The sequence below is a fragment of the Mastigoproctus giganteus genome, chromosome 3 (assembly GCF_048544385.1).
Source record: "Mastigoproctus giganteus isolate SK-2022 chromosome 3, ASM4854438v1, whole genome shotgun sequence".
NCBI lineage: Eukaryota > Metazoa > Arthropoda > Arachnida > Uropygi > Thelyphonidae > Mastigoproctus > Mastigoproctus giganteus.
The window spans coordinates 179,026,954-179,039,949 of NC_143577.1; the positions used below are offsets into that span (position 1 = coordinate 179,026,954).

At 38.4% G+C, this 12,996-nt stretch overlaps 1 protein-coding gene across 1 annotated transcript in view; it reads left to right on the forward strand.

The window, feature by feature from the left end:
* shtd (anaphase promoting complex subunit 1) overlaps window positions 1–12,996 on the forward strand; it is a 989,031-nt gene that overhangs the window by 484,085 nt on the left and 491,950 nt on the right. The window lies entirely within an intron of this gene.

Below are 12,996 nucleotides of genomic sequence, written 5' to 3' on the forward strand. Positions count from 1 at the left end.
TCCCAGGTCTTTTTCATTTTCTACCACCTTTAGTACCACACAAGTTGGTACGTTTCTCTGGGGTTACTTCTTACCCATATGCAGAACTTTGCATTTGTCAAGGTTAAACTTCAGTTGCCACTTTTTAGCACATCTGCCCAAATTATCTAGATCCTGTTGCAGTAGCACACCGCCATTACCGTCATTAACAACCCTGCCAACCTTTATATCATCTGCAAACTTCGACACTAAGCCTGATATACCTTCTCAATATCATTGATAAATATACAAAACAACAGAGGACCCAACACTGAACCCTGTGGGACCCCACTAATAACCCATTAATTACCACCCTCTGTCTTCTCCCACTCAACCATCCTTTTATCCATTGTAGCAACTTCCCCTTAATACCATTCTGCTCCAATTTGTACAATAGTCTTCCATGTGCAACAGTCAACAGCTTTCCTGAAATCCAAATATATGATATCAAAATTATTTTTTGCATCCAGTTCCTTTGTAACCATATCATAATATCCTATCAAATTTGTCAGACAAGACTTTCCCATAACAAACCCATGCTGTGTCTGAATTATTGCTGCAGTCTCTTGTCTAGATGATCCTGCAATGCATCTTTAACCAGTGACTCCATTATTTTACCCAGAACAGAAGTTAAACTAACTGGTCTGTAATTACTCGTGTCACCCTTTGATCCCCCTTTGTGAATTGGGTATACATTTGCACATCTCCAGTCCGTGTGGACCTCCCCTGAGTCCAAGGATGCTCTCATAATTATGGCAAAGGGTTTGCTTAGTTGCTTTGCCGCCTCCTTTAATATAACTGGATAGATCCCATCCACCTCAGGTGCCTTTCTTATGTTTAACTTCAACAATTTCTCCTCCACTTTGCTCTCAGTTATTACAAAATTATTAAGCACCCTGCTACAATTTGATAACCTTCTGCCATTTTCAAACCTTAATAACTCCTCATGTGTGAATGTAGATGCAAAATACTCATTCAGTTTGTTTGCTATCTGGACAGGATCATCAACAGTTGAACAATCGATATCAAGTGGACCAATCAGATTCATCCCCTTCCTTTTAGAGTTTATATAAGTAAAGAAATCCTTGCTCTTTTTCTTAGCATCTTTTGCCAAAGATTTCTCATAATCTGCCTGCTCCTGCCTAACCTTCTTTGTGGTCTGATTACAGACTAGCTTATATCTGCCATAGGCTTCTGAGTCACTTGATAATTTATATGCATCCCATGCATTTTTCTTCTCTATCACGAGTCTCATTAATTCATTTCATAACCATTTATGCCTAAACCTTGAACAATATTTCATGTATACCAATACTTCTAGCATTGGTATACATGCAAGTATACATGTACTGATCCTTATTATTAGTTACCCTAACACATCCCATATACTTACTTGTTTCACGATGACTGCCATCAGTCCCTGAAACCCCAGCACCCCTTCGCTCTGGGTCGTGACTTATTCTAATAGAAGTTGTGCAAGAATCACAACTTTTAACCTTTTAATCTGTGAATCCCCCCAAGCTATTAGTTTTCCGACCCAACTAACACTGCCTTGATAGCATCAACAAATATTCTCGCACCCTTTCTATTTAAGTGTATCCCATCCCTGTAGAAACAGTCTCTCCTGTTAATAGCACAGACCACGCTGAAAAAAATTCTATCCCCTGAGCCTTGCACATTCCCTCCAGGGCCGAATTGATTGACAAGGCTCTCATCACGTACTCCCTCCCATTATGTCTGGGCAGAATTGCAGACACTTTCAAATTTAATCCTAACTCAGATTAGGATTAAATTTGAGCACAGTGCAACACACTGTGCCCACCTGCTGAGCTGTATGCTTCCAGAAACATCAGTTGCATGTTTCTTCCAAACCATGTTTGCACTGGTAAAATTATTTATTATTGTAATTTCAGTATATAATTTTTTTATGCCATAGGCATAAAATTACATAGGTTGAATAGGACAGGGTATGTCTGCCAGGGACAAAGGTTGATGACATGATAGAGCAGATATCATCTTTTATGGGCACAAAAGGTGGTATTGTTGTACATGTTGGAATTAGTGATATTAAGAGTAGGAGGCCGGCAGAATTACTAAACAAGTACAAGTCACTGCTGAAAAAAGCCGTCAATTAGGGTTGAATTTGAAAGTGTCTGCAATTCTGTCCAGACACGATAGGAGGAGTGGGGTATATGATGAGAGTCTTGTCAATCAGTTTCGCCTTGGAGAGATTGTGCAAGGCTCAAGAGGAAGAATTTTTCTCAGCCTGATCTGTACTTGTTCACAGGAGAGACTGCTTCTACAGGTATGGGATACACTTAAATAGAAAGGGTGCAAGAATATTTGCTGATGCTATTGAGACAGTGTTAGATGTGTCGGAAAATTGCTAGATTGGGGGATACACGGACTAATAGATTAACAGTAGCCGCTGGCAGAGGTGAAAGTGATTGGTTGTATCATTCCAATACTTGCACTGCTTGTATTGGAATGAGCTGCAGCCTCGAATACAAGATGCAGGTAATTTCAGAGACTGTTGGGAGGCATTGTGGTATAAGTAAATACCTGGGTTGTGTAAGGTAGCTAAGAATATGAACAGGTGCATGTATACTTGCGTATACACCAATGCTAGGAGTTTGGTAAATAAATTTGGTGAATTTGAGTTGTTGGTCAAAACATCAAAGGCTGATATTGTTGGGATATCAGAGACATGGTGTTACCCAGATAATAGGAATGCAGAACTGGAATTTGGGGAGTACAATGTGTACAGGATAGACAGGATAGGAAGGGAGGAGGGGTTATGCTGTTAGTTAAAAAACACATAAAATCCAAGGAGCTACAGCCAGTCGACATCGCTGGACAGTGCCGTGTCGGGTCAGTTTCGTGTGACATAAGCACTTTGAAATCAAAATTGAGAGTAGGAGTGTATTATAGGCCTAATGACTCTGCTGATTTTAATAAAAAACTGTACAGGGAAATAGAGTGGGCCAGTAAATCAGAGAATCTTATAATGGGGGATTTTAATTTCCCATATAATGACTGGAATTTGTGGGTTGGTCATTCACACACTAGCAAGGCATTTGGTGATTTATTGGATGATTGTTTTCTACATCAGCATGTTCGGGAGGCAACTAGAGGGATTACTACTCTTGATCTGATTATCAGTAGTGGTGATTCTTCATGCATTAAGAATCTATAGATAAAGGAACCACTAGGTGGCAGTGATCACGGTGTGCTGATGTGGGATTTACTTAAAGAGGTAACTACCATGGAGTGTAAATGAAGGGATTTTGCTTTCGTAAAGGCGACTATGGAGGTCTGAGACAGTATTTAAATTCTATACAATGGGACCAACTGATGACTTTACCAACAGCAAACAGCGCCTCTGTAGCCAGGTGGGAAGGAGCAGCAGTGTGTAGCATACGCTTCTTGATTAGACCGGGGTTCGAGCCCGTCACCACCAAATACGTAGGATGCGGAAAGGTCAGGGAATGACCACGGCATATCCCGGAGCAATATGGCCTTAGTTGCTAATGCTCCTAAAAACCAACTAACTAACCAACAGCAAATTTGTAATGGAAAGCATTCAATGAATTAATCTTGGAGGCTACTAGGCTTCCAAGAAATATTGTTCATGGTTTACCTACTAAGAAATATTGTTCAAGGTTTAGGCCAAAATGGATGTCAGATGAACTAATGAGACATGGCAGAGAAGAAAAATGCATGGGATACATATAAATTAATGGATGACATGGAAGCCTACGAATGATATATGCTGGTCTGTACCCAAATCACAAAGGAGATTAGGCAAGCAAAGGCAGATTATGAGAAATCTTTTTCAAAGAATGCAAAGAAAAATGGCAAAGAGTTCTTTACCTATGTAAAATCTAGAAGCAAGGCGATGAATCAGCTTTGTCCACTGGTTATTGGTGGTTCAACTGTTGATGATCCTGCTCAAGTGTTTAACTAACTGAATGAGTATTTTGCATCTGCATTCACACGAGCGAGGAGTTATTCAGAGAGGGGAATGCTAGATGATTTTATAATAACTGAGAGTAAAGTAGAGGAGAAATTGTTGAAGATAAACATAAGAAAGACACCTGAGGTGGATGGGATCTATCCAGTTATATTAAAGGAGGCAGCAAAAGAAGTAAGCAAACCCTTAGCCATAATAATGAGAGCATCCTTGGAATCAGGGGAGGTACCCATGGACTGGAGATGTGCAAATGTGACCCCAATTCACAAGGGAGGATCAAAGGGCGATACAAGTTTAACTTATAGAAGCTTATAGAAGTTTAACTTCTGTTCCAGGGAAATTAATGGAGGCACTGGTTAAAGAAGCACTGCAAGATCATCTAGACACGACTTCATGTGATCTGATTGAGGCGTATAAAGGTAATCTGATTGAGGTGTACAAAGCCTTGAATGGTTTGAGCATGCGCAGTGCTGATGGGATTCTTCCTTTTTCTCAGAATAGTCACCTGAGAGGGCATAAATTCAAATTGAGGAAAGACAGTTGTAGGATAGATTTGCGGAAGTTTGCCTTTAGCCAGTGGGTAGTTATTGGTGGAACACTCTTCCTCTTTTGTTGTGGAAGTTGATAGCCTAAATAAATTTAAGGCTGAGCTGGACAGGTATTTGGAATGAATGGAGGGGTGAAATCGGAGGGTTTTTTTTTTTTTTGTTTGTTTGTTTTATTTTTGGCTGATGCTGCATAAGCTTGCTTTCTTTCATCGTGTGCCTTTACTAATCCTAATACCCTGTCCCACCTGATGTACAATGATGATGTCAAGCTCTGTGCTTCAAGTAATAAGTGAACTCTAGCTACTACTCTGGATTGCTGAAGAATTCAGAAATAATATCAGGTTTGAATTTGGTTGAGACAAATGCACGACCAACAGATTGCATCAGGGGAAGTTAGTCAGCTTAAACTATCAGCTCTCCACACATTACACATCGTATGGAAAAGTGAAACAACCAAAAATTGTTGAAATCAGGTTAATATAATAGGAGGATGCACAATCTTGAACTCCATATCCTGATAAAAATTACATATTTATGACTCCAATTTTGAGTCAGTTGAGTGCTTCTTTCTTTTTTTTTTTTTTTTTGCTTTTCTACTAAGCAGGTATCGCCCAGTGGTCACAGTAGAAAAGTGATACATCAGAGTTGTAACAGACAAGACTATTTGTTGCTCTGGTAAAAAGACATGGTTTTAATTATGACTGGGGGATATTTCCTTATTCTAATAAAAGTCTAAATTAAACTGCTATAACTTTAACGATTTCAGAACTTAAGTAATAAAGTACAGCGTTTCTTCTGGCATGAGGGTGAAGGTACAGACACTTGAAATTGATTTTAAAAACGAGTTTAGAAGAGACTGTCAGATTCGTGAACAGTACTGATCTGATCTTGAGATTACCTTCTGCTCGGACAATTGCAGAAGAATAAATTCACTATTGCCATGTACATGCATGCTGTATCTACTTTGAGTATTAACTCCATCACTCACAAGTTCCTAATTACAGGATATATACGCAAAATAAAAGGGGATAACGTGCATTCAATGTAGAACAATTCATAAAAATGGCATTAAAATGAAGACCAATTTATATTCCTTTGCAATATGTTACATTAATAAGTGCAGCGAACAAACAAGGGAACCCGTATAAAGTAACTGAAATGATCCGTGACAATTTCATTGATTTTAAAAATGTTTGTCAGCATTATGGGAACTCAAACTTGGAAGATAATGAAAATGTAAAGTTAGGTGAGATCAAGATACTAAAAAAAGGTTGAAAAATGTAGTCCCAGTGCATTCCTCATAAAAATATCGTACAAGCAAGAGGACTATAAAAAAATTGTGACTAACAAGAGACATCAGTCGTTGTAGGATAAAATTATCGAAATGAAATCAGCATACACCAAGATTCAGAAAAAAGTTTCAGATAAAAGATTTTCCACAGTACATTATTAAAATCCACACATCGTGTAATTGATAAAAATTGCATATCTATCTAAAAAACAAGTTTTGCTCCTAGTGATATTTATTCGAGCTAATGGGAGGAGAGAGCGGGGCAATCATGCCACCAGAAATGCGTGGGTAATAATTACGTTGTCTTCCCTTGAAAGACGGCCCCAGGTGCCAAGCGATTTATTAGTGACTAAGCGATTCCCAGTGTTATATAGAGTGTTCTAAAAATAAACAAGTTTCTTTAATTTCCTCGTTAAAATCCTATTATTTTTTGTGAAGCAGCTCTTTATCTTACAATCAGTAAGTGAAGACACAGAAAGGAAACTCACCTTTCTTATTTTTTCTCTTATTCTCACTTTTACTAATCTAACTTACACAGCCGCTTGGTCACTAAGAGGCACTGCTCTTGCCTCCACGTGGCGGGGCTGGTAACCTGGGAGAGGAAAGTAACACTCCCAGGGCCAAAAGAGCAAACATGAGTAGTAAATTAACTACTAGTACTATAGGGCTTCAAGAGAAAGCTCTACCAAGTAGTGAAACAGAAAACACAAAATCAAAGAGACAAAAGACAGATATGGACCCACCAAAAATACCAACGTTCATTGTCATACATGCGACAGGAGATCAGACATTAGGAAGTATGTCTCCGTTTGTAATCCAGAAAACATTAGAGGGTCTAGTAGGATCTCCCAAGTCAGTTCGACGGCTGAGATCTGGAGACATACTAGTGGAAACAGAAAATCCCAAACACTCCCAGAAATTACTTTCAACAACAATTTTTGGAAGAATGCCAGTGGTTGTAACACCACACAACACACTGAATTCTTCCAGAGGGGTGATCTCAGAGTGGGACCTCTTAAATGTGTCAGAGGAAGAGCTCACAGAAGAATTAAGAAGCCAAGGAGTTACAGGAGTGAAGAGAATTAATATCCGAAGGGATGGAAATATAATTCCAACAAGAACCCTTATCATAACATTTAATACTCCAAAACCTCCAGCAACAATCAAAGCCGGATATCTGAACTGCCAAGTACGACAATACATACCAAATCCACTACGTTGTTACAAATGTCAGAAATTTGGACATTCACAAATGGCATGCAGAAACTCAGCCACCTGTGCAAAGTGTGATTCTAAAGAACACGAAACTACAGTTTGCTCTGCCAACATCTTGAAATGCACAAACTGTAAAGGGGAACACCCAGCCTACTCAAAAACGTGTGAAAAATGGAAACAAGAGAAACTAATTCAGAAATACAAAACAGAACACAACACAACGTACCAAGAAGCAAGGAGAATAATACAGCCACGGCCTACAAACAAGCCAACATATGCACAAGCAGTAATCCAATATAAATCAGTAGAGGTTCAAACCGAAATTTCCATGATGCCAAAAGAATCATCTACTGGATTGAAGGCACAGAAACAGGAGAAAATAGTGAATACCTCAATTTCTCTTCACACAGAACAGATATCCACAAATCAGCATCACAACGAAAACCGACCTAAACTTATAAACACCAAAGAAACCGAACAGATGGAAATAGGAAAAATAAACACAACTGAAGAACCAGTATTAGAAATTTTCACAGAAGAAGATATGGACATGGACAGACCAAACTATCCTAAAAAAGATAAGACAAAGCATAAGAATGCTCCATTCCGGAAGCCCTAGAAAAACCAAATAATGGATCAGTTCATCCAGTGGAATTGTAGAGGACTACGTGCCAATTACGACGATGTCCAGTATTTAATAACACAACATACGCCAATATGTTTTTGTCTACAAGAGACATACCTTAGACAACAAGACACCCTTTCAGTGAAAAATTATAGACATAAGAAAGACAGATTAAGAGAAAGGTCAACACATGGAGGTGTAGCCATCTTAGTCCATAACCATATCCCAACCGAACACATTCCTTTAAACAGCAATATAGAAGCGATAGCTGTGAGAATAACACTGAAATTTAGGGTAACCATCTGTTCAATGTACCTTCCACCAAGACCAAATACAGTAATACCCCGACTTACGCTACCCCGACTTACGCGAACTCGGAGTTACGCGGTTCTTGATTTTTTCGTTTGGCAACGCTGCCGCCCACTATCTTCAAGGTCGTTTTTCATATGTTATCGATATACGGTGCGACGGCGGAGAATGAGAGCGAAAGATGAACAAAATTCAACTTTGCTGCTTTTATGTTTTTTATATCAGTGAAGGGGAAACACATTTCACCATAATAACGTAAAAACCAACACAATTCCAACTATCGGTATAATCGCAAATGCAATTAGATCGAGTTTACTACCAGTTTATAACAGATTTCACTAGCAGAAACGCAACTGGATTTTTATTGTTTTATGGTAGTAACCCCTAGAAATGTGAGGTGTTAATAGTGTATCTCTGCCTTTATGGTGTTGTTTATTCAGTTGCTACATGCGCGCAGCTTTGTTTATGCGTATCAAGCGTGCCTCCTCGTTTTGTAATTGTGCTTTATTCCCTAAAAATGAGTAAAATACTTAAAAGGTATGAAAAGGAAGCGTCTTGGTGAAGACACTGCAGATTCAGAGAGAAAAAGAAAAGCAATTATCGATAAACAGAGGCGGACTGGATCAAAAATTCTTACCCGGGAAAATTTATAGTGGCCTCATACTATGGTTTATGGCCAAAATCACACTGGCCCACCGGGGTTTCCCCGGTAAGGCTTATGGCCAGTCCGCCTCTGTCGAGAGAACAAATATGAAATTGTGAAACGCTTTGAGCAAAATGAAAGACCATGTGATATTGCACGTGCTACAGGCCTAAATGAAGCAACGGCGAAAAGCACATGACAATTGCAAACTTGACAGGTTGAAAATTGAAAAGGGCTCAATTGTCAAGGGCTTAAAAATTTTAGAAAACATAGACTCCAACGTAGAACGCGTTATAGCTACAAAGCAAGGAATAAAAAAAATTATTAGCTTGCTACGAAGAAATTCTGCGTGAAAAAAAGAACGCGCTGTGTCGTCAGACGAATTTGTTAGATTTTATGAAGCCATCGACATCGAAATAACTTTTTAACGTAAGTAATTTGTTTTTTAATACATATTTTGTATTAATATGTATAAAGAACTGCAATTTTATTAATATTTTTTTTCTAAACTAGTGTTTATGTTAGTCCTTGGTCCCAATTAAGCAAAATTTATATGTATTTATATGCAAAGTTGTACCCCGACTTACGCGAATTCGACTTACGCGATTTTCGTCGGACCCACCTATCGCGTAACTTCGGGGTATTACTGTATACCATTTGAGGAAATAGACCAACTAATCTCCCAACTCCCATCACCTTTCTGTATAATGGGGGACCTGAATGGCCATAGTCAACTGTGGGGAAACATTGATATCAATAGACGAGGACGGATAATAGAAAGAATAATAGACCATCATAACCTTTCTCTACTCAATAATGGCAAACATACGTATCTTCACTTTCCTAGTCGCACAACCTCAGCAGTAGACCTAACCATATGCACCCCTTCACTCCTACCGGAATTAAAGTGGCAAGTAATAGAAAACCCATACAGCAGTGACCACTACCCAGTAATCACCATACTGACCAGAAACCTACCTTGCCACCCAAACAGACCACCCCGCTGGAAAATAGAAAAAGGTAACTGGGAAAAATTTAGAGAATTGGCAATATTTAATCCACAAATCATCCAAGAAACATCGGTCGATGATGCTCTAAAGCACGTCACAGACACCTTAATACAAGCAGCCAAACAAACAATACCCACAACCTCGACTCGTTTTCCATTGCACCCAAAATCCTGGTGGGACGAAAATTGCATGAAAACAAGAAGAGAACAAAACAAAGCCTGGAATAAGTTCCGGAGATATCCTACAACAGATAATCTGATAAAATTTAAGCAAGCACGAGCACTAGCTAGGTATACACGGAAAAAAGCCAGAAAAGCTTCCTGGATCCAGTTTACTTCCTCTATAAATAGAACAACAAACACAAAAATAATATGGAATAAAATAGGAAAAATGAATGGGAAGTATAAAAACCAACCATCACTAGTATTACATTGGAATGGAGAAAGCATTACCGAACCATCAGAGATAGCTAATATACTAGGTGAAACGTTTGCTGAAGTATCGTCCAAACAATCCTACAATACTGAATTTTTGACCTATAAAGAGAAAACAGAAAAAAACAGAATTAATTTTAATACTAAAAGGATTGAACCCTACAACCAACCAATTACAATACATGAATTACGTCAAGCAGTATCACAAACAAAACCAAGTGCAGTTGGACCAGACAACATACACTATGATATGCTTAAACACCTAAAGCAGGAAGAGATAGAAAACCTCCTTCAACTGTACAACCGCATATTTCTAGAAAACCAATATCCTGAAGCGTGGCATCATGCAATAGTATTAGCTTTCCAAAAACCCAATAAAGATCAGAAGGACCCAAACAACTATCGTCCGATAGCCCTCACAAGCTGCTTAAGCAAAGTACTAGAGAAGATCATCAACAAAAGATTAGTCTGGTTTTTGGAGACAACTAACTGGTTCACCAATATGCAGTGTGGGTTTAGACACAATCGATCCACATTAGATCACCTTGTACGAATAGAAGCAGATATAAGAGATGCATTTATAACCTCAAAGCATATGGTCACTGTATTTTTTGATATAGAAAAGGCTTATGACACGGCATGGAGACACGGTATATTACAAGATATCCACGATGCAGGACTCAGAGGACATTTACCACTATTCATTCAAAATTTCATGAAAAATAGAACATTTCAAGTTAGAGTACAAAACACCATGTCAAAACCATATAAACAAGAAGAAGGAGTTCCGCAAGGGTCTGTCCTGAGTGCCATACTATTTTCAATAAAAATAAATAGCATCACAAAACAACTACCACCCACAGTGTCATATGCATTATATGTAGATGACTTCAGTATTTCATACCAAGCACAGAACATGGGAACAATAGAAAGACAACTACAATGTGCAATTAACAACGTTAGTCATTGGGCTCAGAAAAACGGGTTTAGAATATCAAAAGGAAAAACAGTCTGCATACATTTCTGTAGAAAACGAAATTTACATCCCGAACCTGAACTAATATTACAAGGTAACACAATACCAGTTAAACAAAGTGTAAAATTTCTTGGACTTATTCTAGACAGCAAATTGACCTTTGTAGAACATATAAAAGAACTACGAATAAAATGTATGAAACAACTTAATATTCTTAAAGTCTTAACAACAACATCTTGGGGGGCAGACCGTTATACCCTGCTCAACTTGTATAAAGCACTAATAAGGTCAAAAATAGATTATGGAGCACCGGTTTATGCATCAGCAAGAAAGAGCGCCCTCAAATGGCTAGATCCGATTCACCATAGCGCAATTCGAATAGCAACAGGAGCTTTCCGCACATCCCCTATATACAGTCTCTATACAGAGGCTAATGAACCACCACTGTTCCTGAGGAGACAACAGTTGTCATTGCTGTATGCTTACAGGATAAGACCCATAAGAGACCATCCGACTTGGATAACTTTATTCTCGCCAAAATGGGAAAACATATATAAGAACCGCAAAAGAGCAAACCAGCCTCTAGGCATCAGACTACAGGAGCTACTGATAACACATGATCTAAAAATAGACAACGTTGCAAACCAAGAAGGACATATAGATCCACCATGGATAAACCATACCACAGCCTATGAACTCCTCACACAAAACTGGAATAAAAATACTTTGTCAGACAGCAACTTTCAACAACTGCATGCAGCACATAGAATGCAATATCCCAATCACATACCAATATATACAGACGGATCAAAATCAGAGAACCATGTTGGAGCAGCAGCAGTATTCCCAGATATTACATTGTCACGCCAACTCCCAAAAGAATGCAGTGTCTACACTGCAGAATTAGTAGCAATTCAGATAGCCCTGGAGCATTTAAGAACCACCTACCACTTGAGAGCAGTAATATACTGTGATTCATTAAGTGTAATCCAAGTCATACAAAACACAAGCAATATAACCCATCCAGTACTCGAGCAAATTAAAAGGATACTAACAGACTTCACAAATAAAAAACAAGATATACGTTTCTGCTGGATACCAGGACACAAAGGGATAAAAGGAAATGAAGCAGCGGATAGAACTGCAAAATCAACCAATACCCTTCAAGAACAATATTTCACAGTTCCACACAATGACTACAAGCCAATCATTAAAAATCGCTGTCTAATCCAATGGCAAGAACTCTGGCAAAAACAAACAGGGAATAAATTATATGAAATAAAACCAAAAGTTGAGCACTGGAAAACGAGCATAAGGAAATCAAGGAGAGAAGAAGTAGTTCTGACCAGATTGCGGATAGGCCATACGCATTTAACAAATGGTCATCTATTACGTGCAGAAGAACCCCCAAGATGTCAAGTATGCAATACTATCCAAACAGTTAAACATATACTAATAGAATGCCCAACATATGAAAATGATCGACACCGAATTTTTTCATCATTATATAAAGGAAACCAAAACATCACCCTTGAAGATCTTATAGGTGACAAAGAACACGTGTCAGATATTTTTAGATTCATACAAACAATCAACATATACCATCTGCTGTAAATAATAGTATAATACCGCAGAAACAGTTAACCTTTCACATTCGAACAAGATTTATATAAAGAGAACATTGTATAATCAATGAACTGGCGCACTATGATCTCCGTTGTCGATGCGCCAATAAACACCAAAACAACAACAACAACATCCCTTGAAAGACAACTGCCTCCATAACGTTTACTATCCTCGTGCACATGCTCACTGTCTAATATATGAGCATGCCAGGCATCATTTGATGTTCCATTGCAATGTCAGCTGATGAAGAGACCCGTTATAGTTTGTATATTTGTGAATAGTTTAGTATTTGTAAATATTTAAAATTTTTGTATAGTTTGTAAATATT